The 23195-nt window shown below is 50.5% G+C and overlaps 1 protein-coding gene across 1 annotated transcript in view; it reads left to right on the plus strand.

Annotated features, from left to right (window-relative positions):
- ROGDI (rogdi homolog (Drosophila)) overlaps nucleotides 1–23195 on the plus strand; it is a 49768-nt gene that overhangs the window by 19099 nt on the left and 7474 nt on the right. The window lies entirely within an intron of this gene.

The raw sequence follows: 23195 nt of genomic DNA on the forward strand, positions 1-23195 counted from the left end.
CTCTTTTCCCCACTAAACCTCTGAGCACAGAAGACAATTTACAAGGCCCTAAGGGCTCTACTTTTCAGCCCAGTGAGGTTGGTGCTGGGATAGCTATGGGCAGCCCACCTCGCCCTTTGCAGATGCAACTCAGATGTGCTGTGGGCCACAATCTTTGGCAGCCCAAGGTGTGCGTGAAGTTTGGGCTGCTCTGCAATACTGCAAGGGCTCTTGATTGGTACATGCACTGATGAACGCTGCTGTGTGACTGGAGCAGAATGAAATAATCAGACTGTCTGCCTTTTCCTGGTCTGGGTTTTTATTCTCTTTTTCTAGCTTCCTTTAGGGAAGCTGTAGTACTCATGAGCAAAACGTTTCCTGGTGGCACCTTTCTTTTTCCCTTTTGCCCAGGAAATCTATTTAGTCTTAAGGAGATAGAGGTCTGCTGCTTAGATGCACTGGCTGCCTGCTTTTGATGGGTCTAGCAATTGAGTTGCTGCTGGTTCTGGTAGCACAGAAGACACTGATCCATGCGCCTCTGCTGCTGAGCTTCTACATGCCCTTTGAAAAGGAATTAGAGTTGCCTGAACTAAGTGGAGAAGACATTTGCTGGGCAACTTTCAACAACAGCACTGCGACAGGCTAATGACAGAGCAGAACCACAGACTAAGAGAGTAATGAAGAAAGTTTATTTTATGGCTGCCTCTAGTCTATCCCAATCTGAGCAGCTATTTCTGCCATTGTCCACAGAGTAGTGACAGACAGCAAGCAGAATCCCATGCTACTCTTCCCAGCATCTCAGCACTGAGCAGACAAGACCGTCTCCTTGCTGAGCTCAGCTAAGGCTAAATGTTTGTAAAGATAGCTCACTTTTTCCTGGAATTGGAGTTGAAACTGCAGGTATCTGTGTGTGCTGATGCCAGTCTGCTCAAGTATTGCCACTGCCAGGACTTGCTTGGAATTGCACCTGACATCCCTGGCCTCATCCTGCCTTCAGGCTATGGTGGAAATATTGAAGGGCATGTACCACCACTCCCATTCATGAGTAGGTGCTTGGCTGCCTTTTGGGGTGCCACCTTCTGGAGTCAGTGTTCTCAGGACAGAATCGGACGTTTCTTGTTCTGTATGTGCCCCAGCAAAAAGGGTCACCCTGCCCCATCATGGTATCACCTATGAGGACACAGAGTATCACCCTAAAGCAGAGGGACTATACCAGTTGAAAATCTGGCTCCACCTGGGACTGTAAGGATGCTAGGTAAGGGGATGATGCTTTTCAAATTGGAGGCATTGTTAATCTTCAGGATGAAGAACAAGCTTTCTCTTTGGTGCCCCAAGCATCCTCTGCAAAGGCCATAGGGAGGAGGTAGCCACTGCTCCCTTGCACAGAGCAGTTTCATCTTCACGTGCTTTTGTGTCCCCTAGGAAGAGTGAGGCAAAGTGTTTCTAAAGTTGATGCAGCACATAAAGGAAGCTGGCTCACTAATGACATGCTCCAAATGTCTCTACAGGGACTAAAAAGGTTCCCAGAAGCTGTGGCTGTGCTTTGAAGCATCTTTAGAGCCTTGTGCTGCCTCTTTTAATGGATATTCACAGCCAGGGACAGTGCTATGCTTTGCTTTCAGTCCTGCTGGAAATTAAGCCTGTAATGGAAGGGCTGGAGCCCAAAACCCTGAAAAGAAGCATAGCTGGGCCTCTCATTCAGCCATCCCAGAAGGGATCTTAGTGTGAGGATGCTCCACAGCATGTTTTGGTGATCAGCAAGTGTGAGCTTGGCAGAGGATTCCAGCTTCTAGTTAGAGGGAAACAGTTTCTCCTGCTTTCTCCTTGCCCTCACTCCCTGGCGGTTCCCATGGCTGCTGGCTCTGCATGGGGGAGCACCCGTTCTCCACTTTGGCTGCAGTAGCTGAGGAGTTCACTGGCTTGTAGCTGAAAAGTCTGCATTAAGGTACTGTATCTTATGGGGATTGTGGGGTGGACTGACTCAAGTGGGTGTATTGGCCTAGGATGGCATCGCAGGTACTGTGCAAGGGGTTCACATTCATCCACGCACATATAGAGAATAGGAAGAGCTGTCACTGAGGTTGTAGAGGATGGAAGTGGCTGAGCAGCTCTTGACAGTCAAGGTGAAGATAGAGTCTGATTTGTAGGTGCAGCCAAGGGAAGAAAGCAGGAAGAGTCATTCTGTCCAGCCATGAGGTAGAGGGGGGTTTAGGGCTGCATTGCCAGGTTATCTATGCCCACTTTCCTTCTGGGAATCTAGTTGTTTTGGAAAAAGATGTGTCATTGTAAAGAGGTGAGGAAGGAGTTTGCACATGCATGAACACACAAATTAAAATAGTATCTATGCTTTGTCCGTGCTCAAGCACAGGTACCACTTCCCTCCCCCAGAACAGTGCAGAGGTCCTGGGCACGTCTCTGCCTGCTCAAGCACATCCAGCCTGTTCTCTCTTCCCCGTCACCTTCCCTGTGTGAACGTCTCCCCCTTGGTGGCTGGGCTGTATTTCTCCTAAGACATGAGTGTGTCTCTGCAGGGGAGAGCAGGGTCTGTCTAGTGCTCTGCCTGCTTTCCTCCCCTACCCCTTTCCCCCCTCTGCCCATTTCAACAAGCAACACAGATACTGCCTTGGGAGCTCCTGTGTGTCCCAAGTCATTCTTGGGTGAGCGGGCTGGGTTTTATCACCTTGCGTTGTTCTGGGTAGTCACAGTTGCAGCAGCAAAGCACCAGGAGCAGCAGCAGAAGCACAGTCCCTGGAGAAAAGTGAGCAATTACAGCAGCATCAGCCTCTATGTCTCCCTGACAGCACCCTGTCTTTCAGCAAGTACCCTCTTGGCTGTCTGCTCCCCTTTTTCCCCTGTTAGCATCACAGCACTTTGTGTGAAGTGCTGTACATCACACAGGGCGTGACAACCCCACAAACACCATGTGAGCCTAGGCTGGTCGAACTGTGCCAGTGTTAGGCAAGGTGGTGGCATGGTTATGAAAGTGGTCTTGCAACTAGAGGAGGTTACGCAGGGAATGTTTCCTCTGAGCCTGCTGCTGTTGCTGCCCTTGTCTGCTGGATGTAAATGGAGTGGCTGCACTCTTGCCATTCTTCCTCCAGGGCTGTGCCGCTGCAGGGGGCTGCATAAATTTCTGAGATTAGGGCAGCTGCCTGCCAAGCCCAGCACCAAGAGAAGCTGTCTAGTGCATGCCTCGTGCTGAGCTATGCACTTACCCACAAAGATGAAGAATATGGCAAAGGCAGCAACGTCCCACTCGGTCTCAAAGAACCCTTTTCTTGCCAGCTGGCTCAGGAAGTTGTGGATCTCATTTTCCAGGTCTGGGCTTTGGCTCGTTGTCTCCATTTCTGCTCAGAGTTTATCCAGGCTGACCTGTGGACCTGCTGGGCAGCAAGGCAGCCCCTGCTAGCATGGGGGGGGGGACTGGAAGAGAAATGCAGCTGCACGCTGCTGGTCTCTCACCAGAGGACGCAGGCCACCGCTTGGGGACAGGGTGATCCTTCTAACCCTGACTGTGAGCCTTGACTTAGAGCTGGCCTTGTAGGGTGGCGAACAGTGTGCCCAGGCTAGAGCAGGAACGTGGCAAGACCTCGGTCAGGAAAAAGCCGCCCTCATTTCGTGCGCCTGCTGTAGATGCAGGCTGTTGTGTCAATGTGACGCCCTGCTCTCCTCTGCAGGCCTGGCTGGCAGGAGGGAGCAGCGGGACCCAGCCTGCAGAGCTGTGCAGGAACATGGGAAGGGCTCCCAGCTTTTCAGAAGCACAGGCTGCCCCTGCTGCAGGAGGAGTGGGTGGAGAAGGCAGCAAGCAGGTACCGACCCCTGTCCCCGGGGCTGCCAGGGCAGTGGGGCCCTCTGCCTGCACCGAGGAGAGGGCAGGAGAGCCGTGCCTTGGCTTGTGTTTGCCTGGCCTGACGCTTCAGGGCGAGGGCTGGACCGTGCCTGAGGCACCGGGGAGAAGAGAATGGCCCAGGGCTGCGGCCGGGCCCTGCTCTTGCTCCCTCCCTCCCTCCCAGAGTCGCCTTTCCCTGTCAGCTAGGCCTGGCCTTCCCCTGCTGCCTGTGCGCCAGCTCTGCCCCACGTTCTCTTCCCGGGGAACCGGGGCAGAGCTGGCTGCCCCGGCCCCCACCTTGTCCCCAGAGAGCACCTACCGCCGGCCAGGGAGGCACGGGCAGGCAGGGGAGAGGCAGGAGGAAACCTCCTCTGGCAGCCGTGTGGTGCTGGGGACAAAGGTGGCTCCAGGGCCTGCGGGTGCCGGTGCCGTTCCAGTGGGGAGGTGGGTCCCCAGCCCTCCCCCGGGGGCCAAAGGCTGCAGGGCCTGGAGGCCCGGCCCAGCTTCCCTCCTGGCTCAGCCCTGAGGAGAGAGGAGTCTGGTGCCAGGCCTGCCTTGGCCCCGTGGTGGCACCCCAGAAAGGTGGCCCTTTCCCTGGGGTCAAGGTGTCCATAACCAGCCTCTCGGCCGCAGGCATGGTCAGGAGTGACAGGGCGAGCTGGGGGCCCGGCAGGGGACGATGGGGACACCTGGCTCTGCCGCGCTGTGGCCGTGCTCCCCTGCAGCGCGTTACAGCGTGGCACAGGGAGGAATGGGAGGGCTTGCAGCCATGCCGGGGTGCTGTGGGGTTGTGGCCCTGGAGAGCCGGTCACAGGCAGCATGTGGGGTCCCCCCCATTGCTGACCATTGCGCCGCCCTTATGCGAGCACCCAGGGGCCGTCCCCGTGGGCTCCGGAGGAGCTGCTCTGGAAGAAAACCTCTGCAGCCCAGTGCTCAGCTTCCTCCACCGGTGGTGCCTGGGTTCCTTGTTGGTGTGGGTCCAGGCGCCTCTGCTCCACCTGGCCTCCAGACGCTCCTGCCTTGCTTTCCTCTGCCCAGACTGTGGGACTGGAAGGGCTGAGACGCGACAGATCCGCGCACAGAAGCAAAAGGTATCATGTTAGTGAAAGGGAACCAGAAAGTGGAAAGCGATTGAACCGTAAGGCACACTACTTTCATTGTCTCGTCTGAGTGAAATTAAAGGAAAAGTGAAAGGAATGGAATACAGAAAATGTGTTTTCCACGAGTTGTTAATAACAACAGTTAAAAATGCACAGTAATATCAGCTTGAGGCAAATCATTTAACTACCATATTGTAGAATAAGCCTATTTTTTTCTGAATTATGATAATTTTTTTAAACTGGTAGTCCTGCGAGGAGCAGGGAGTTGGACTCGATGATACTTAAGGGTCCCTTCCAGCTTTTGAGATACTCTATGATTCTATGTAGTTCAGGGGTGCATGGTGTGATCATGCCTGCTCTTCATCTTGCAGGCTGTGAAACAGCCTAGCCCTCTTGCCTAGGTCCTGCAAGGATCTCTCACCACTGGCCTGACTCAGTTTCCTTTTATGTGGTTACATCCTATTTGCTTTCCCTTTTTCTTGCTGAATTCACTTCTGCATAAAGGGATTGTAGCTGCACTCTCACTCCTTATGTAAGGATTCTGTGTGTATATGCAAAGGGGCAAATCCCTGATGACCTAAAAATGATGTTTCAGGTCCTTGTGATTATTGACCAGGCACATGGTTTTAAAGAAGAGTCTTTCAGAGGATGCTACAGTGGTCGATAACCCCTCTACTCAGGTCGGTGGGTGCGTGCCTGCCGGGGTGGGTCCCCGGGAGCCAGCCAAGGAAAGGGGCACCAACTGCAGAGCTCACCTTATCCCTTGCCCGTCAGCAAACCAGCTTCTCTCCAGCTGTCCTCTGCCAGCACTGGCAAAGATTTTGTGAGGTGGGTCAGGGTGAGAGGGACAGGGCCTCTAGGTCCCACCTAGTGTGGAGTGGAAGTTCTGTCCCCTCTGCTGGCCTGGTTGTGGGTAGCCCTTTTGAGGCATCTGAGCACCAGCTGCCTGCTGGCCCCAGGGCACAGGGAGTTCTGAGCCAGGCAGGGCACGTGTCTCCTGAATTGCGGTGGACAACAAAGAGGATGAGGAGCCAGGAGGCGACTTCCTACAAAGGATTAGCCCAGCATGGAGGCTCAGGAGCCCTCGCAGATGCTGTTCCTGCTGCTGTCACCTGTCTGTGGCATTAGCAGTGAGCAGCAGCCCTCACTGGGAGCTGCTTGCACCTGCCTGGCTCAAAACCATGGCCTGAACGTGCTCTGTGGATGCAGAAAAGCCCTTCCAGAGTCTAAGTGTCTTTATTAGAGCGGTTGGTGGGAGGACTGCATGGGGGCAACTGGGCACAGCTCAAAACCAGCCAGCAGGACAGGACTTCCTTTTGGCAGCTTATGGCCCTAGAGTGAGTGGTTAACACCATGCTTCACCAGTATAGTCCTCCAGCCTGGGGCACCAGGGACCAGGTCCAGCAGTGTGAGCATGGATTGCAATTAGCGGTGTCCCAAGAGGAAATAAAGGAGCCTGGGTGCATGGTAGGGGGAGAGCTCTGCATAGACTGTGCCACCTTTTCTTCGTACCTCTGGAGGAAGGCAATTCAAGCCCAAGCAAACCCTGCTGCCACCTCCTTTCTGCTACAGCCCTGCATTGCTGGAGCAGGGTTTACAGACCCTGGTTTCAGACATCAGCCCAGTGGGGGGGTCCTCGCCCTTTGTCAGCAGCTCCAGGCCCCATGGTCCTGCCACGATTGCTGGGATGGGCCTGGCCTGGGGACCAGCCAGGGCTAGCAGGTTGGGGGAGGCTGGCAGGGAGCAGCCAGGCAGCAGCAAGTGGTTGAGGAAGTCGCATTTTTCCCCTTGGGCTGTTGTTATCAGGAGCCTGGCTGGAGGCACCGCCATCAGTGGAAGCTGCCCAGCCACCCCAAAAGCTTGTGGAGGCCAGGGGCACCTCTCTGCAGTGTTCCCCACCTGCCTCTGCCACATGCAGTCACTTGCTTCCCACCATGCTCCTGACATGATTTCCTTTTATGTAGTCCCCACTGTACTGGGCCTGAGGTACCTGGGCAGAGACTTTCTCCAGGCCCTGGCTCTCTGCTTTTGACGCTGTCCTAAAGCAGTTCCCAAGGAGGGGCTTTTTCTAGTGCAGGTTGGGATTAGCAGCAGCATAATGCTGCTGACCAGGCTGGAGGTCTTGCTCCAGCTGGTTGGCCCCTGTACCCTCATGTCCCTTCTCTTGCAGGGTCAGAGAACAGCACCCACAGGACTTGCTGCAACTTTTGCAGTTTTCCTCTTTCTTGACAATGTTCTCTGCCTTTACTGCTGCTCCATGTTGTTTTCCATTAAAAGGTGCAAAACTAATTTTGAAATTCAGACCACAGTGCTCTTCGCTGAGGCTACAAAAATCTATTCCTTATGAGAACCTTGTGCATATTACTGACCAGTACAGTAGTTCTGAGGGAATGCTGCTCACAGACAGGAACATCTAAAACTGAGAGTTGTTTTTCAGTTTTGCACAACAACAAAAAATCACATAACAAAAGTAGTTTGCTAGAATGAGCCTTCCTGATGGAGCAATGATAGGACTGGACGAGTAGTGTGAGGCGAAGATGTGAGTTTAGAGCCAAGTTGAGCAGTCCTGAGATCTTGCAAGTTTAGCTGAAGCTTTGACTCCAGTTTATAAGAGCTAGATGTCATAGCCTTAGTTAACAGTGTTGAAAATGTTTTTGGTGTGATTTTTTTCTGGTTGTGTGTCCCAGGCAGCTGGAGATGGATGGCACACTCCTCAGGAAGGCAGCATGGGGTCAGAACAGCTCCGGTGCTGTGGAAGTGCAAGTGGGATGATACTTCCCAGCAGTGTGTGCTGGTCTGGTGCCGATGATGAGAGGCACCCAGGGGCTCTGCCTGCTTACAGCAGAGTCAAGTGCTGGCGGCTGCACTGCCTGGGCACAGTCTCCCATGATGCCTGGGATGGAGTCTGTGCCTCCTCAGAGAAAGCCTGGGGGCTGAGGCAAGGATTTTGCTCACACACACACCAGGCTTGACGGTGCTTGTGTTATCTGAAATGGCAGCAGACAAGCTGATTTGACAGTTGGGGTTTTGCTCCATAGATTCATGGTGAAGTATAGTTTCACGCCTGTCTGGTCCCATCTCTCTGATCCTCAGCAGGAGAGAGAAGGTGGTGCAGAGGCTGATGCATGGCCTCCTGCTTCTGAAGGTGACTCTCTTGGCAGAGCCAATGCCCGGGTCTCAAGGTGTTTGCTCTAGCAGAGCTGCTACTCCTTCTAGTGTCCGCCATTTTCAGGACCTGGCTCTCATTCCTGGGGTGGGGCACTGGGGAGGGAAACCTCAGTTTGCCCTCATTTCCAGGAGACTGTCCCTGCTTGCTTCTTGTAGAGCAGTCCAGTGAATGAAGGCATCATGGCAGGGCTGTGTAATCAGCTTTGGGATACAGGGGAGGATGCATGTGGGTCCCTGGGACTGGAGCTAGGAAGAGCCCAGTATACACTGCTCCCAGGGACCATCGATCAGCGACAGGCCTGTGCACGAGGCACCCTTCTGGCATCAAAGGAGAGAGGTGCAGGGCTGAGATGTGTGTTGGCTTTGTGCCTCTAAACTTTCGATCCTGGCAGAATACAGGAATCCATAGGTGCTCAGTCTGAATATGTGACAGTGCTGGGCTGCATCCTCAATCTAGGGCTGAGACAGGAGGGAGCTACTGGTGTTTCAGTAAGCCAAGAAGGCAGTGTTAAAGTAGTGGAAGAGTTGAGTCAAGAGGGAAAGCCCACTGCAAAGACTGCCAAGAGTGCTTGGGTGTCTGGAACTTTTTGGGGCAGCTTGTGAGAGGCAGTGTCTGTTTGGGTGGGGAATGCTCTGACAGAGCATGTACTAGGTAAAGTATTAGGCATTGATTTCTTGCTTCTATGGTTTGAAAATTCCCAGCTGCCTTTGATTTTTAATAAAGTACACCTGTTTCCAGACTGAGCTCTAACTCAAGAAAATTATTAGTGTTCAAAAGGACTAGGGAATGCGAACAAGACTTTACAAACCCCCATGTGAAGTGGGTAGGGGGACTATTATGGGTGCTATTTTGGTGATATTATTGCTGCTATTTTTTCATTAAGAGAGAAGCTGAAGAACAATGAAGATCCTTGGTGCATGCTTGGAGTGGGAGAGGCTCTGTTGGAGAGGCTCAGACCTCAGCATGGTTGAGATTTCTTTGCTGTCTAGTGATCTAGAAGGATTGCTGGCTGGTCCTGCTGCTGTGCTCAGGTTAACAGGCAAAGGAGCCATGTGCAGTGGGTGAGGCTGTGTGTAGACATGGTGCTGAGTCCTCGAAAGCTTGGGCAGTCTTTTAGGTGCTGTCTGTGTCTGGGGAAGTCTGAAAAAGAGATAGATGCACCATTCCACAAGGACCCACAGACTAATATTCCTTTCCATCAGCCAGGGGCTGTGGTGAAGCCACAGGGGGTAGGAATGCTTCATAATCAGGTACCCTGCACTTCTTATACAGAGACTCACTGAACATGCCTCATTTATTGGTCCTTGCAATTTATACCCAGATGGTTGCTTGCTGTGGCAGCCATAGTCTCCTAACCACCTGCTTGCCACTGCAGGTCCCTCAACTACACCATTCCCAAAACGTGGTGGACTGTAACCCCCTGGAGACATCCACTTCCCCAGATATGGGCAATGAGAGGGAAGATCTCATTGGTCAGCCTTGGCTGCACAGTGAGAATTGAGTTTGCCTTGCCTCCACCTCCTCTTGTCTGCTCTGATGACATCTTTGCCCATGGGGAAATCACTGGCAGAAGCAAGAACACAGTTTTGCCTGAGTTAAACTTGCTGCAGGGAACTTTGCTGTGTGTCCCACAGGGCAGTATCACCCTCGTCCCTGCAGGCTGGCACCAGGCTGCCAAGGACACTGTCACCCTGAAGGAGGGAGCATGGGGGCTGCAGCTGAAATCCAGTGCTTCATGTCTACCTGGGGTAAGATCTGGGAGAAATCCCCATCTGGGATGAGGAGAACTTCCACAGTTTCAATACAAATCTTTCTGTATAGAGCAAGAGTTCTATGCAGAACTTACAGTCTGTCATGGATAAGAATGTATTGCACATGTGTAAAAACTTGCCTTCTCTGTCCAGGATGTGTATGGGTGCACATGGAGTCTGTCCCTTGGCTGTCCTCTCAGTGGTTCATTGCTTATGTGCAGCACCCCAGGAGCAGGGAGCACCTAGGTGTGCAGGAGAATGCAGGCACCCGTGTGGTGTATTTGAGGTGGGAGACAGAACCAGTTCTGTTTGCCGGTAATCTTTGCAGAAGGTGGAATTGCTTGTCCTGATTGCTGTGAACAGTAGGACATATAATACGACCCTGCTTCTCTCTCCCACAATCTAATTAGAGCTGAATTCCACCACCACTCAAATCGTGGTGTCAGAATAGAAGCATTTTCAGTCAACTCAGGCAAATGAATGTTTTACCTCTCGGCTTCTTATCAGCAGGGTCCATAATTCACCTGAAAGATATTCCTATGCGCTGGTTCATTGCCCAGAGATGGGAATGACGTTTATGTCTCATTGTTGGGCTGCTGATTTTGAGAGCTGGGATGGGAGCAGCAACACCAGAGGAGACAGTGACTGGATAAATTTTCCCACATGGCCAGTTAGATGACTGGGTGGTTTTACAGGCAGGTGGAAAGTTAGCTAGGGAGGTTGAAAACTTGAATGGGCGAGAGGCAAAATGCTGCATTTATTTGCTGAGTGGCGAGATAGGTGCAAATAGACATAAGGAAGAACTAGGTTAAGCAGCTGATGAAAATGGAGAGACTGTGTCTCGCACATCTCTGGGTGCAAAAATGATTTGTGGTCGTAGAGAAAACATGGGAGGTGGTCCTTGGCTCTTGAGCACCAAAATCACTCAGCATCTTGCTGCATCTCCCCATTATGCTCATTCTGCTCCCCCTTGCTGCATTCCCAGTGCTGGTCCAGCTGCTCTCACTGTCCCTGAGCTGCCCTCTTCCCCACTAAACTTTGGGACTGGGACACCCTCTTTCTCGGCACCCCCAGGAAAGCGTGGTGTGCTTTCAGCAGCTACGACTGCTGGGTGTTTGGAAGTACAAGATGGATGTGAGAGCAATTTCTCCAGGCTCTGTGTACTTTGTAGTGGTGTGGGCAATGCTGCTTAGGTTATAAGCATAATGAGCCCCCACTAGCAACACAGATTTGGGGTTCAAATCCCAGGTAGGGAGTCAGATCATGAATGAAGGAGACAGGGAGGGAATACAGACACTCATGCCAATGCATGAGAGGAGCCAAGGGAGGCGCTCAGTGACTTTCTGCTCAGGTGATCTGCCCATCAGAGGATATTCCTAGCTCTAAGCTCATTCCAGAGAGCCTGGGCGGTCAGACAGCATGTCCTGCTCCTCTGCAAACCCAGGATTGCACAAGTTCCTGCAAGACCCATCACTGGGGCTGACGTTTAGCTTTTCTTTGAGAAAGCCTTTGACCTGAGCTCAAACATTTCCACTGTTGGGGTGGAGGATTTGCTGCCAATTCAAACAACTATCATCTTGCCCGGTAAATGAAATGCATGCTTTGGTTCCAGCCTGAGTGTGTGCAACTTCCATTTCCAGCTAGGTCTGAGATCCCAGCCTGCAAATGGGGCTTCTCTTTTTCTCTTAGCACATCAAGGCAATATTCAGCTGGATTGAAATGCCGAATGCTTGCCGCCTTCCAGCCTGCCAAACAAGATGGGTGATGAAGGATCCCACGTCACTAGCAGTACTCACTCAGCAATGATTCTCCCTTTCTAGCTGTGGTTTGCGGCACAGACATTTTAACGGGGTTTTAACCCACTTAGTGTGCATTATTCTGATTTTGTATTGTTCTGGTGTGTTAATCAAGCATTCAGGGATGGTCTGGTAGACAGTGCCAATCAAAGTGGGGTTATAGAAAATAGCTCTCATCAAAGTCACTTTATATTTTTCAATGCAAGTGGATATTTTATGTAAGAAGACATCTGTAAAAGCTCTGTGCTACCATCACATGACATATTAATTAAAGGATCCCATTTCAGGTTTTCTATTGTTTTCCTGAGTTGGCATCAGGCTGATGGCTGTAGAGTTACCTGCATCTTCCTTGTTGCTTTTGCAATTCTGTCTGCCAGCCCTGACACCTTCTGAAGAGTTTGAAGATTTACTGCAAGCCAGTGTTGGCTGGCCTGAGACTTCCTAGAAAATTTAGATGCAAGTTTTCTGGTTCTGCTGATTAAAGCCTGTTTCTGGTGTTTCTGTTAATTGCCAGGTTTCGTTACTGCTGGGGAGTATTTCAGCATCCTGTGATAGGAACACATTATGACCACTTGCCAAAAGGGAACAGAAATATTCATTAACTTTTCTGTTCTGTCTGTGCTAGTATTACAGCTCCTCAAGGTACTTCTGTTGGTTATACATTGGTTATAGCAATCTCCTTCCTTCCCTTATCAGTTTTCTAGCTTTGGTTATTTATTATTACATTGGTTGGGGAGCAGTTCATTCTTAACTGCTTTCATTTTTTCTCCTAACCAATCTGTTTTATGGAGTGTTTTCCTTCCCCCTGGTTTTTCATGTTTCCTCAGGTAGTCTCCTTTCCTGACTGTGGAACCGTGTATTTTTTAGCCAACAGTAAAACATCCTGAAAAAAAATCCAATTATTTTATTTTTCTGGTTTGGTTCTTTCCCTTTGTCAGTCTGGTGCCCGTAAGGACTCTCTGTGCAGAGGAAATGAATGATATATTCTGGTTATATGTCTAGCTACATTTAACTCTTTCTGTTGCACTGTAATAAATATACTCGCTTCACACTTCTATACAACAAAGCTATTGACAGGTCTTCTAACTGAATGCTGCTCTGTCAAGCTTAAGTGTGATATATAATCTGCTCATGCAGTGCTTCAATTTAGGAAACTATCTTTGCCTGTTCTTAGAAAGTCCAGGGATATTTGACTTCTGGCAGCCAGAGCATGCTAGCATTGCCACTCAGAGCAGAAATCTCCTGTGATGCAGTGGCTGTTTCAGGTGTTGGTAAGACAGGGGGATTCACACCTGCATGTGTTAAATACTGCTCAGAAATCTTCTGTTCACTCTGCTTTATATTAATCAGAAGAAAAGATATCTTGGAAAATCCAGTTCTACCAGCAAAGTCCCTCCCAAGCCAGCTGGGATGAGATGCTGGAGAGCTGCAATCCTACACAGGTCCTTGCCCAGGATAAGCAATTGCCCTAAGGCCAGGACACTGCTGGTCCTGAGTGGTTTTAGGGTTTGTGTCACTGGGTCTAGAGGATCACTGGTTGCTGAGCAGTCTCATTTCAGTCTCACAGGAGCCCAGTTTGTTGATTCACTTGCTCTCTGGTATTAGCTGGTGCTGTGGCTAATTCACAAACCCGTTCCCTTTGGGGCTGGACCTGGTTGCACTCTGCACCTGGCAGATGCTCTCTCTTTGGGCAAACATGCTGACTTTTGCTGGAGCAGAGCCCAGCAGCAAGGGCTGATCCCTGCTCGCTCCAGAGCCAGCCAGGGATGGGACCATGCCCTGCTCTCTCTGACAGCGCCTGCTCAGGGAGCTGCTGTGCTTGGGATCTCCTCCACCAGCAGAGCTGGATCCCATTGCTTCCCTCAACTCCATGTCCATTCCCTTGCTCCCTATATATATAAATCCAAGTGGTGGAAAACCCAGGAAAGTTAGCTGCAAACTCTGTAATGACGTGAGTGGTGCTGAGGTAGTGCTGCCATGGGGCACTGCTGGAAGGATCTTGGCATGTGCTGGTGGAGGATCTCAAAGGACATGCCTGTCCTCTTTGGTCCCAGAAGAGAACACTCAGGAAGCAGTGTTTCTGTTCTGCAGCATGGCCAATAATACAATGTAAAGCTGGGCAGTCTTGAACTAAACCCCTTGTTTCTGTTTCCTTCCTTGCTGGGGAGCTTGGCCTGTGCTGCAGTGCTGAGGGGTCTCCTGGGGAGAGATGGGGGAATGCACAGCCCTTGCTGGGAGGCTCCCTGTACTGAGTGGTGTTGCATGGGAGGAGATAAGGACCCATGACACTGCTTGTCCCTGTCTAGGGTAGAGCCCCAGGCTGCGGATGGTCAAGCAGAGCTCTGCGTTGCTGTAGGTAAGCCTTAAACCTTTTGAGTGATGACTGTAGATATTGTGGCCCCCTTCTTGAGAAAAGTGATGTGTTGATGTAACCTCTGAAAGCAGAGCAGCCCTCTGGCAAGCTTTTACAAGCTCATCTGTGAGCAGTAGGGCTCAAGAGCTTGCAGAAGAAGTGTGGAGGTAGATTTGGCCTGTAACTTTGTCTTAGCTGTCCTAGGGCTGCATTGTTTTAGGTCTTGCTTTGTTTTTCCCCTCCCCAAAAGAGTCCGAAGTGGGGTTTGCTATTGCCTGGGAGGCTCCTGCAGTCACTAGGTATGGGGAACCTGGGAGGACTTATACTGTGATTACCTGCAGTCCTGAAAATCCTGTACCCTTCTTGGAGTAAGCCTTTCTGCCTTAACTGTGCTTCATTTGGGGAGATGTTTGCAAAGGCCTGTGGGGCTGAGTGACAGATGCTGCCTTCTGGAAGAAGGTAGTTGTGATCCCAAAGGAGCCCTGGGGCAGCAGAGCATCTTGAGCTAATGGGGATGTTCTCTCTCAGAGGACTTGACTAGTAACAGGGTCTGTGGAGCAAGTGGGGTGAGCTGCGTCAGAGTGGCATGTGGGCAAGCTGGTGCTTGTAGGCATTGATGCATGGCGAAGGTAGAGGTTCCCATCCCAAGGAGTATTTGTGTCACTGGAAGGGAACAGCTCTGTCCCATGCCACTAACTTGTCCTAAGCAAGTTAAGGGGATGCTGCTGCTTAAGCCTGGTCAAGCAGCTGGTCCACTGCGTCTGTCTGCCTGAAGACAATAAACAGGCCTGATCCAGCACTTACAGGAGCTAAGGGGGCTCTTCCTATCAAGGGGGATAATGTGAAAAAGTACACTTAACCCTGTGGTCAATGCAGCAGCTGAGCTCTTCTGAGAGTCTCCAGTTCGTGAGCTGAGATGGTTCTGTGGGGCTGGGGGTTGCACAAGCATAGGTGCTGCTTTCGGTTCATCACTCTTCCCCAGGGAGAAAGAGCGAGCTTTCTCTCCTTGGCCTCTCTAAGGAGTATCAGGAATATTTCATACGCATATATATGTCAGCATCAGCCCTCAAATCAGGCTCTGAAGTTGTCAGAGTAACCAAGGGCCTTTGGGGCAATACAAGTCATATGTCAGGGAGCGGGGCATCGCTCCTGAACAGCTAAAATAGGGTTTTGAGCATGTGGTCTTGAGTCCCAGCTCTTATATGGCAATCTCTTTTGCATCTCTGGGCCTTCTCCCCACCCCAGAGGCATAGCTTGTCCTGGGAGCATCATGCTGAGAGCTGGTTTTGATGGTGCAGTTCTTCAGCCAATGACAGAAAGGTGAAGGAAACAGTTGAAATGTAGTTTTTCCCTGGTGGGACCAAACCTGTGCTCCTGGCTGGATCTCTTGAGATGTTTGCTGCTCCTTGGGTTTGAGGGCCAAGGAGAGCCTTCAGGAGCAGGCTGCCAGCTGTCAGGTAGTTTGAGCATTGCCAAGCTGTGGTGTTCAAGTGGGATCGCTCCTTCTCTGCACCAGATCCTGTGCACAAGGCAGCAGCTCATGGTGGAGTCGAGGCTCGGGGGAGAAACTCATGTTGTTTTAACTGTGTACATTTAGCTCTTCCCCTGCTTTAAAATCTTCTCTCTCCAGGAAGGCTTTTTCATTAAAATTGTCAAAGAAAAGATGCAACTGGCTTCATTTAATACAGCACCAAACATTTTGGAAAAATTTAAGCTAAGATCGACTTATTCTAGATTTAGCTATTGGCTGGGGCAACAGCCAGCTCGGAGTCATTAGTATGAGCAAGAAGGACATGGGTAGGTGGTGTGGGCAGGAAGCCACACAGGACACAGTACCAGGATTTTTCTGTCTAGCACAAAGTCAGGATGAACACTTCATTAGAAGCAAGCTGTGTAATGTTCTAATATTAGCAAATCTGCAAACAGCTTGCTGTCTGCAACCTTTGTGCAGGCTATGCTCCAGCACAGCATCCACGTGTCTGATGGCACTGGGGCAGGCTGTGTGCCTGGCTGGGAGTGCAGGGGTCTGGGCTGCTGCTAGCAGAGCTCCCTGCAGCGTGGGGCTGTGCTAAGGGGTGCAATCCCTTTGCTCAGACATCCAGCTGGTGGTTTTCAGAGGCAGTGGCACTGGCAGGTACTGGGGAGATGCAATGTGGGAGAGCCTTCAGCCCGCTCCACATTGGCCTTGCGCTGGGGTTTGTGCTTACATATTCCTGCGTTGTGTATTCCCCCCAGGTTCTGCTGCTCTAATTTGTGAGGCCCCTCTGCTGTTGTCAAGTGTCATCAGTTTCTGGGTTTTGGGCAAGAGCTGTTGGTGAGATGGCTTGAGCACAGGATGAAGTAATTCCTCCCTGATGGAAAATATTTCTCATGTGTCACAGCTGTTGGCATGAGTTGATTACAATGCATCAGTCTATTAAATAGCACTAAACAATTTGTGTTTAAATATCCCTTGAAATATGTGCCTTTCTCTGGGAGGGCCTGATCCAGAATCCAGCCCAGCAAATTAGACCCTATCCAATGGACTCCATTTGGATCCTTTTATTGCTGCAGTAGTGCAAGCTGGTGTGAACTTTCAGGCAGTTGCAACCCACAGAACAAATGGATGCCACAATTGTAGGGCTGAGAAGATTGTTTTGGCTCAGTCTTGCAGGGACAGTTGTGTCTGGAGGTCCCAGCACAAGGAAATGAGCTTAACCATTGCTGGATTTCCAAGAAGGGGCAGGTCCCATGTTAACCTGTGGCTGCTGAGATGAAGAGGAGTGTGGGTGGGTTGAGATGGCATTATCCTTTGAGGAGGCTGGTGTCTTCTGTGCTCAGTCCCAGGTGGTGGCAGAAGAAATGGAAGATGTGGGACCAGTTTTCATGTGCTTGTGTTGATGGTATTGAAGATGAAGTTAAAATCGGTGACTGGAGGGCAAAAAATCTGTGACTCCAGCTCTAGTAGGAGCTCACAGTTCCCTCCCCTACAGCTGCTCCCAGAGCTGCAAATCCTCACCTTGGTGTCCCAGTGCCAGGACTTGGCTTGCTCTGGTGCCTTTAGACTATCTCAGGGAGCTGCCTGCTGCAGTACATCTGGCAGTAACATCCTGCTGTGAGGTGCCCTTGGGTGCTTATGGGCCTCTTGAGGGGGAAGAAGAAGGGCATGTGAGGAGGGGTGCCAGGTTCCTGGGGTGCTGATGGGCAGTAAGTGGGCTATGTGGGAAGGGAGGGTGAGGAGAGAGGGACACTGCAAGCTAAAACTGATGCAGGGCACGCCTCTGCTAGCACCAAGGCAGGGCATTTGCCCTTTCACCATGTGCCTAGTGCTCCCCCAAGCTGGCTTATAAAACAGAATAATTGCAACTGTGAAGTGCCCCTGCTTCTAACAGCAGCAAGGGCTGACTGGCAGAGTCCTATCCTCCCCGCTGGTGCTTGTGGCAGTGCCCAAGGCCATCCACCTCCTCAGCTGCAGAGCAAGAGTGGTGCTTGTGGCTGCTGCCTCTAGGGACCCCATGCCTAATGTGACCAGCCCCCAGGCACTGAATCTGGCAGGTCTCCCTCCCCCAACTCCTCTCTGAAGGGCCAGCCCTTGGCAAGTGAAGTCATCCCCCAACTTTTTTTTTTGAGGACTGGTTGAAGATGGTGTGCAGATGATGGCACTGGGGAGGGGATAAACTGTCCCCAGAATAGGCTGGGTGAGGGGAATCTGCGTGCAAACAGTGTAAAACAATGCTCTGACTGAGCTGATTTCCTGCGAAACCCAGGTAGCTCCTGGGTGTGCTTGGCTACACAGTTGTTACAGACAGACCTAATGAATCCTAGCTCTTGCTAAAGCCTTGCACTTTGTTTGTGACTTGAAGAATTATCTTCTCTACCGAGAGGAGAAAATTAGCTTTTCTCTTCTTTCCCCCGCCCCCGGCCTTTGCTGCCCATTTAGTGCTGTTCCCTGGACTACTTAGACTCTGATGCTCTCTTGCTGTACAGTAATTCCACCTTTATACCCACTGCAGCCCCTCCATCTATCCATCCCAGAAGAAAGCTGGTAGCATACTAGCTCTTGAGTGGATTACGTCTGCCCCCAGGTCCCCCCCAAGCCTGATGCTATATTCCCTGGCCTTGGTTCAAGACTTGGCAATCTGGGAACAGTTTGACTATTTCCACTGATGCTTTCTGGCTACATGGGAAAAAAGAGACGTGACTAACACAGGATTATGTATATGGCAGTCATGTGGGCCTTGAAGCTAAACCCAACTCATCCACTGAGTGCAGTTTTGTAAAGAAATTATGTGTCCACCCAGAAACATCAAGCAGAATAACAACCCTGGTATCCCCAGCACAGCTTCTTTTTCCACTGACTGGAGCATTATTCATCCAAATGAAATTATTGCTCTCTGAAAGTTGAATGCTCTTGGTCAATGGGGAAGGATGGACTTGCTGTAAGAGCAGATGGAGTCATTTATTTCTGCCTGGGTTGATACTCACTGCTCTGAAGGCATCTGGAAATGTTGTGACTCCTGTCCTGAAGCACAGACTGTTATTTTAATGCCAGGTCATGCTACGGGCTCCCTAATCATGGCATTTACATAAGTGATATATTGGGAGGATGAAGATACAGGCATGGGAGAATGCAGCCCAGCCCATGTGGAAGACAGGCTCCATGCTCAAGGGAGATGTCTGCCTGCTCATGTCTTTACTGACTCCAGCTGAAATCTCCAGGACTGCATCTTCTTCTTGACTGTGTTACTGTTGCACTTAAGGGTGCTGCCAGGTCCCTGCAGGAGCCACCCAGCTAAACGATGGGGTGTGTCTATGCCAATATACTTGAATTAGTACTGGTCTCTGTCTGATGTTAGGAGCGAGAGGTATAATTAAGGCAATTACAAGCCATTCAGTATCAATCAGGGAGAGCAAACTGCCTTTCACATGAGAAAAACCCAGTGCATTCGCCTGCCCAAACCATCACAATACAGAGCAAAACCAGGAATCTCCAGCCAGCCCAAGAAGAAACCCCTGCCAACAGTGCTGCGCGGGCTCTGTCCCCAGGACAACCAAAACTTGACCCCCAGAACCAGATGAGATCCCAGCGCTCCCCTCAGAGCGGGGTGACTTCTGGCTCTGCCATGGCTCATTGCTGGGGCTGGGGTTGATACGGGTGGTGTGGTCATCTGTCTGGGTGCCTGGGCAAATCTTGAGGTATTACTGCTAAAGTTGGATGACGATGAATTCATCCTGTCCAGCAAAATAGATCCGTATGACAAAGAAGCTTGAGAAAATTGCTCACTCTCCTGCACATTGGGAAGAAATGAGATCTGTCGTTATTTACAACTGTAAGACGTCTGTAAATAACTTGACAAAAGCAATCTCCTTCCGAGCGCTCCTGGGTGCCACAGCTGCCTTCCAGAAAGCTGCATACTGCAGAGCCTGTTGGAAGCTCAGGGTGCAGTCTGCTATGGGTTCCATCTGTTCAGATCTCTCAAATTTACAGGACAATGTACTCTGTGATTTAACTTCACTTAATGAGCTCATTAAGAAATATGGCAAACACACACAACAAACAGGGGCTCAATCCCCCTTTGCCCGGACTAGTCTATCATGTGAATTCATTTATTCACCATTCAAGTCATAAGGTTTCATAACTTATAATCCACAACTCTTAATATCATGCACCTATGAGCAAAACAAATAGAATTCGTTCCCTAGCCTATGGTGAGTGTGCCCATCCTTCCTCCTCCGTTGCAATGTGAGCATCCCCTGCGTCACACCGGGAAGCATGAAAACCTCAGCAGTCCAGCTGCCGTTAGATCTGCTTCCAAAGAGTTTTGGGTAAGCTGATGTTTTATACCCTCCAGCTTAGAGGTTTGGTCTATACCATTTCTATAAGTTAGTGGATTCTGAGGAAACTGCCCGACAAAAGATAATGGCTGCAGGAGACAGCCAGCTGCAGGTGATAATGGCTGCATCACGGCCCTTTAGCTCTTCTGGCCACCTGTCCTGCCTATGTGGTACTCTCGCTTTGACCTAATGATGCTGCTGCCAGCATACATCAGGCCTTGGCATGAGCTGGGTTAGCCAAAATCTGAGCAGGAGTTGAATGACCAGTCACAGGGGGTGACTGCCGGGCACGGCCAGCGACTGCCTCTGCCACGGAAGACACCTATCTAATGGTTAGGGCGGTTAGGTCTTACCTGATGTGCTGCTGATATGGATGACTGTGGGGTGACGCCTGCGGCCAGGCATTCACCTCCCACTGCTCCTGCCATGTCTCAGATAGCAGGGCTCCTGGTGGCTCCTGCAGATGGCAACACTTGTCCTGACCCCCTAGGTGGGTGCTGACCCTCACTGCAGTGTAGGGAAGTAGCTGGGAATCAGGGCTGTTGTGCTTGACACTGGATGACCCTGGCGCGCTGTCGTGGTTTAACCCCAGCCAGCAACTAAGCACCACGCAGCCGCTCACTCACTCCCCCCCTCATCCAGTGGGATGGGGGAGAAAATTGGGAAAAGAAGTAAAACTCCTGGGTTGAGATAAGAACGGTTTAATAGAACAGAAAAGAAGAAACTAAAAATGATAATGATAACACTAATAAAATGACAACAGCAATAATGAAAGGATTGGAACGTACAAATGATGCGCAGTGCAATCGCTCACCACCCGCCGATCAATCGACACCCAGCTAGTCCCCGAGCGGCGATCCCCTGCCCCCACTCCCCCCAGTTCCTATACTAGATGTGACTTCACATGGTATGGAATACCCTGTTGGCCAGTTTGGGTCAGCTGCCCTGGCTCCGTCCCCTCCCAACTTCTTGTGCCCCTCCAGCTTTCTCACTGGCTGGGCATGAGAAGCTGAAAAATCCTTGACTTTAGACTAAACACTACTGAGCAACAACTGAAAGCATCAGTGTTATCAACATTCTTCGCATACTGAACTCAAAACATAGCACTGTACCAGCTACTAGGAAGACAGTTAACTCTATCCCAGCTGAAACCAGGACACGTGCCTTGCAGTGAAGGGCTTATGGCTCTCAGGGCAGGACACGTAGATGCTTCCAGATCCAATCCCAGCTCTTTCCCCTGCTACTGGCTTCCTCAGAGCAATCTGTACCATCCTCCTTGGCTGGAGGTCAAGCCTCATCTCCCTTGGAGAGCTGTAAAACTCCCTGTGGGGGACAGGAATCTCCCAGAAATGAATGATGTGCTAGATAGTGCCAGATTCTCTCTTTTGTGGGCTCCCTGCCTGTTCCTGTTACTAACACACCTTCTCTAACTGCTGAGCGCTGCTGTGGCCTTCCATTCTAGCTCAGGAGGGAAGAACCACTATCTGCTTCTTAAATCGCTCCTATATCTCCACGTCAAGTAAACATACCCTGGGTCTGAAAGGGGATTTCACTTGACCACTCTTTTGCTACTACAGCTGTGCTGGGGGGACCTTTGCTGCTGCTGCCTCATGTCACATGCACAAGCACCTCTGGTGCTTGAAGTAGTTGCTGTTTTGGGGAGCCCCACCATTAGTTGCGGTTTGCCTCGCTGGAGTAGTGATTCAGGCACATCGAGTTATGCACAACTGTATTCTGTGTGTCCTTGTTGCTTGAACTGAAAGCATGCGTGTGGATCCTCACCGCCAGAGCCCTGCCCCAATGCGCTGCTGGGCGGAGGGCCTCGTCTTACTTGTCTGCTGCCGTGGGTTTGAATGGTTGTGGCTGAGGTCTGTGTGCTGAACCCTAAAGTGTTACCTGAAGGCTTCTCTTGGGAATATTGTGCTTTTTGTGGGGTTATTTTCTTTACTTTTAATTGAATGTGTCTAGATAAAATGCAGTTGCTTTTTCCCACTATTGCATTTATTCCCTTTTGCTCGCTCTCTCTCTCCTCCCCCCCCCCCCCTTCCCTCCTCCCCTTAAAAGACCTTGCCAGACTGTAACTCCTGGCTCTTTGTAGTGAATAGAAAGACATCTGCCATGGAGGGGGAGAGTCAGTCATGTTCTCCCCAGCACAGAGCAGGAGGGATCCCTGCATCTTAAAAAGTCACTGGTGGAAGCTGCTTTGTGCCTGGCTTATTGTGCCCACGTAGAAGTGGGTGGTGTACTTGGGCACATAGATTTAAGACATGACCCTTTGTATCAGATGTAGAAAATTATTTTGACTGAATGCATGAGCCAAGGACAGCACCCATATGTGAACAGGCAGATGCTGTGGCATTGTAGGAAAAGTGTATGAGATGCCTGTTTGATGGGTATCATTAAAACCTCATGTCAGGGTGGAGAGAGGTAGAACAAGCAAAAGCCTAAAAAAAATCTAATACGTGAGGGAAGATTGATTGAACTGGGGTTCTTCTGCTTGTGTCCTTATTCTCTTGAGGCTGAAGTGTTCATATACGGCAGTCATTGCTGCAATGCGGAGGCAGTAGCTTTCTCCACCTTCAGTCAATGAGACGAAGTCCATGGCCTTTGATTTACTGAGGGACAGATTAGGCACTAAAAAAAAAATTGTGATGCAAAAGCTGGAGGAGCTCTTTGCAGGAAGCTTTGAAGAACAACTCTCAGTGGCCCAGGCATGTGGAGCCTCTCCATGGTTTTGTTCCCCATGGTTCTGGCTGCAGCTCATGTACACTAAGCCATCTACCCCTATGTCCTGGTTTTGGCTGGGATTGAGTTAATTTTCTTTCTAGTAGCTGGTATAGTGGTATGTTTTGGATTTAGTATGAGACAATGTTGATAACACAGTGATGTTTTCAGTTGTTGCTAAGCAGTATTTATACTAAGTCAAGGATTTTTCAGCTTCTCATGCCCAGCCAGCAAGAAGGCTGGAGGGACACAAGAAGCTGGGAGGGGACACAGCCAGGGCAGCTGACCCAAACTGGCCAAAGGGGTATTCCATACCATGTGATGTCATGCCCAGTATATAAACTGGGTGGAGTTGGCTGGCAGGGGTGGATTGCTGCTTGGGAACTAACTGGGCATTGGTCTGCAAGTGGTGAGCAATTGCATTGTGTATCACTTGTTTTGTATATTCAAATTATTATTATTATTATTATTATTAACATATTATTATTGTTGTTGACATATTATTGTTGAATAATAGTAGTTGTTGTTGTTATTATTATTGTTGTTGTTATTATTTTCTTCCTTTCTGTCTTGTTAAATTGTTCTCATCTCAACCCACAAGTTTTACTTTTTTTTTTTCCCGATTCTCTCCCCCATCCCACTGGGGGGGGGGGGGGGGGGGGGGGTCAGCCGCCGCTGGG

This window comes from Haliaeetus leucocephalus, unplaced genomic scaffold, assembly GCF_000737465.1.
Source record: "Haliaeetus leucocephalus isolate CR32 unplaced genomic scaffold, Haliaeetus_leucocephalus-4.0 Scaffold250, whole genome shotgun sequence".
NCBI lineage: Eukaryota > Metazoa > Chordata > Aves > Accipitriformes > Accipitridae > Haliaeetus > Haliaeetus leucocephalus.